The following is a 4208-nucleotide window of genomic DNA, read 5'->3' as shown; positions in this document are numbered from 1 at the left end:
TCAAGTTAACATCATACCTCTATCGACCAAATCAACTTATTGACTCTCTTCAATAGAGCAATAGACCCATAAAATACTGTTAGGTTAACATCACATCTCTAACAGTCAAACCTCCTAATAAACTTGTTAATCCTTTTTCAATAAGAATAGCAAGTTTTTATTATAAAATCCCTAGTGGATTAAAGATTTATTGGAATTATCCTAGTGATAATAAAAAAATTCTAAATTTCACTCTAAGTGAAAATTTATGTCAAGTTAATACTACACCTCTAACACTTCCAACTTTCTTTCAGTGTTTCAAGTGAAAACATAACACAGGAAGAAACAACGGCAAATCCTATGTATTCAACATCATAGCACCAAAAATTTATGTCTTACACGCATGAGGGATTTTATCTCGATCTCTAATTAGAGATAGGTCTACGCCTAACACGCATTGCCGGTTAGTCTTTTGCCGCGAAAAAGACATCATAATCTACGTCTGGGGGACTTTATCTCAATCCCTGATTAGAGATAAATCTACGCCTAACACGTATTACCGGATAGTCCATTCCCGTGAAATTGACCAAGTATATGTATTCAGCATCATAGCACTAAGTCTAAGAGAGTTCATTCTTTTAGCACAACGTTACATGTAGAACGAACTTAGAAAATCTACATACTAGCCCAACTCAAACGGTAGTCGGTAAAGGCTTATCAAATCCGTTGATGGCTGAGGATTTGCTAAAAATCCTATGAATGTTTATGGGCTTATTAGCTGAATGGATGTGAGCCTTGATGTGATGTTTAAGAGCTTTTGCTCGTGAGTATCTTGTACCGTCGCTACAGTTTCTCTTTGAAGTTCAGGTCATGTGTGGCAAATCTCTTTAACCAAGATGCCTTCGAAGCGGGTGCAAAGAACAACTCCTTTATGACAAGGAGTTAACAACTCCAAGATCATAGTTGAGATCTAAAGTATTCCGAAAATTCGTCCCAGTCAACCGCGAACTTTCAAAAACATTGAGGGGATTCTGTAGGCTGTCTAAAAATTACTGCAGATAGTTGATCTCCATCAAACACTAAGGATGGAAGTTATAATTTGATAGCTTCCAGAAGGCTACAATTTAATAACTATCATGTAAATTGATGAATGTTATAATCTGATAACCTTCACAATAACCGATGAAAGCTCTAATTCAACATCCTTCATAATCAACATCGGGAGTTACAATCTAATGACTCTCATATTTTTAAGGAGCCAAGACGAAGGTTACAATATGACGATCTTTGCAACGCTCTAGCAAAAGAGACTACAAATTAACGATATCTTCAAATCAAAACGCAAGTGGTCTCGTTCCAGAGTCAAAGCAATGCAAACGCAGCTCAAACCTGGTCACAAATATGGCTCACATTCAGCTCCAAACGCTGTAAACGCAGCTCGGATCTAGCTATCAATGTAGCTTCCAAGCGCTATCAAACGTAGCTTCCAAGCTGCCAACGCAGCTTCCAAGCACTGCCAAACGCAGCTTCCAAACTGCTACAAACGCAGCTTCCAGATGATGTGTCCGAGCTTCCAGACGCTGCGTTCTAGCTTCCAAATACTGTGTTTGAACACAGAATTCATGCCAGAACATAATTCTTGCGTTTGACTCATTCAAACACGAGCTGAACGGTTTCAAAACTGTTTCCCTTGATCTGAGAGGATCACAACTCCACTCAGGAATAATTTAATGGGCAGTTACATCCTGTATGCCCCACAAAGGAGAGATTTTAGGGGCGATAACACCCTCTAATCACCTATAAATAGCTAAAAGATCAGCTTAGTTCAGATCTTTGGATCTTTGAGTTTTTTTGAACTAGAGATCAGCAAAGAGCTTGGAGCGTTCTTCAGCAATCAAGATTCAAGAAGCTTTGATACTTGGCTTATTAATCGAATTTTGGTTCAAATCAACTCTATTACATAGTTTAAACTCGCACGGAGTTCTAAAACTCGTTAAGAGTTATTTTTAAACTTGTCACCCAAGTTTTATCAACTTCAATCCAGCAAGGTGAAACGTCGGATCGTCACTGAGAAGGAAACTCAATACGAACGTCGAGGGAGGTATCTCATCGCCACCGTGAAGAACCCAGATTTAAACAAAGGGAAGGATCTCCGTCGATCTTTCTCTCCTTTGTAAATCGAGATTCCGATATAAGAAGATTATAATTTTTTTTAAGTCAGATAGAGAGAAATTGTATTGAGAGAATTGTATTCAGTCTTTGTCTAAGTCAGTTAGAGAGATAATACAATAAATCATATTCTCAATTATCTTCTTACAAATTTTCCCACCAAACAGCAATTTATAGTGAACAGATAAGGGCATTTGGGTAATTTTGACTAAGTCCATACAGTCAGCTTAGTCTGCCAAAACTTTACACATGTCAGTAGTGGGTGATCCAAGTCATCTTTCCATTAAATGTGAGGGTGAAAAAATGGATAAGGTGTTGGCATGATCCAAGGAGTCATTATGACTTTGGGGGAAGAGCAATGATGGCTCTGGCCATGCATTTAACGCGACTACGACTGTCTAACATGAGTTTCCTCATAGTTTGAGATGCGTCGTTGGGACTGAGTGAAGACGCCTTTCGTCTCGGTCCTTTGAGAGAGACTGAGTGAAGACGCGTTTCTTATTGGTCCTTTAAGAGAGCCCGAGTGAGGGCTCCTTTTGTCTCAGGATTTTATGAGAAAGCTCAGGTGAGAACGACATTCATCTCAAATTTCCTAAAAAGGTCCGAGTGATGATGCATTTCACCTTGGCTCTCAATTATGAGTAAAATTTCGGAGTATTGGTACAATAGTTTATAATACAAATTTTAACATACGTGACTTAAAGTAGTTTACACTTAGCAATTTATATAACATAACAGAAATGAATTATAATCCAAGTAAATTATAATCCAAAGTCGATGATCGAATCTTATTGTTGGCCTTCTTGTTTTAATGATGTTTAACAAATAATTTACGACTAATTTTGTTTGTCTAGTATTTATGTTTTTCGTATTTATTCTAGGTAAACAACGAGTTGGAGGTTGGATGGAATTGCGCCATAACGACCATATCAAATGGAGGTTGGTGGAATAGTGGAGTGAAACCTTGCTATCAAGTTAAAGATCTAATTACAAGCTTCATCCAAGTTTACCAAGTTGAGCTACAATGAAGATCAAGATCAAGCTTGGGTAATATTTAGTTTAGGTTTATATTATGTGTGTTAGTACTTTAAGCTCAATATTATACACACACACACACATTATAGTTTTGGTTTCTATGTATATTTAGTTATATATATACATACATGTTTTGGTTTTATAGCCTTCAAGCTTATATATATGAAACTAATGAATATAATTGGAAAATACATATTTTTTTTCATGTTTATATGCCTATATATGATTTCAACAATATCAAGTCTATTTAATTCAATGAAATCATGTTTTAGTGCTTTATATGTGTATTTTATTAAAAATACTATATTCATTGTTTATAAACTTCATAACAATAGTTTACATCTTTCTTCAAGTCTATAAAACTATTTTGTAAAGTTTCCAAATATGGTTTAGGCAGAATATCAAAATTTATATGTTTACATTTCTATGTTTTGGACCTCCTTACAAAATGATGATATTTTATATTTGGGAAGTCCTTTTAGAAAACCAGTTTTTGTAGCATGTTTACTATCATGTCTAAAATCATTTTCTAAAGTTTTACATTTTTCTAATTTTATTTGCTATTTTTAAAAGAGGTTTAAAAATCATATTTCTGTTTAAAATAGACTGTGTGCATGTCTTGAGTCGACTCATGAACAGTGTTGAGTCGACTCATAAACTGTTATGTAGTTTACATTTTGTTCCTAATGAGTCGACTCATAAACATCATAAGTCGACCCAGACAGGTTGAGTTAACTCATGCCTGTCATAAGTCGACTCACAAACTTTGCTGGAAAGTGTGTTTTGTTTCTGCTGAGTCGACATATGACTTCATGAGTCGACCCATACATGATGAGTTGACTCATGGATTTTACGATTCGACCCATAAGTTGTTTTTAGCTTGTAACGGCTAGTTATGAGTCGACTCATGAACAGTGACGAGTCGACCCATAACATTGTAACGGCTATATTTGTACAGAATCAGATTTCTGATTCTTGGGCTTTTTGGTCTTTTCCTTTAGGGTTTTTGGCTGAGGTTTTGGGTG

The sequence above is a fragment of the Asparagus officinalis genome, chromosome 5 (genome assembly GCF_001876935.1).
Source record: "Asparagus officinalis chromosome 5, Aspof.V1, whole genome shotgun sequence".
Taxonomy (NCBI): domain Eukaryota; kingdom Viridiplantae; phylum Streptophyta; class Magnoliopsida; order Asparagales; family Asparagaceae; genus Asparagus; species Asparagus officinalis.
This window is presented reverse-complemented; position numbering follows the sequence as displayed.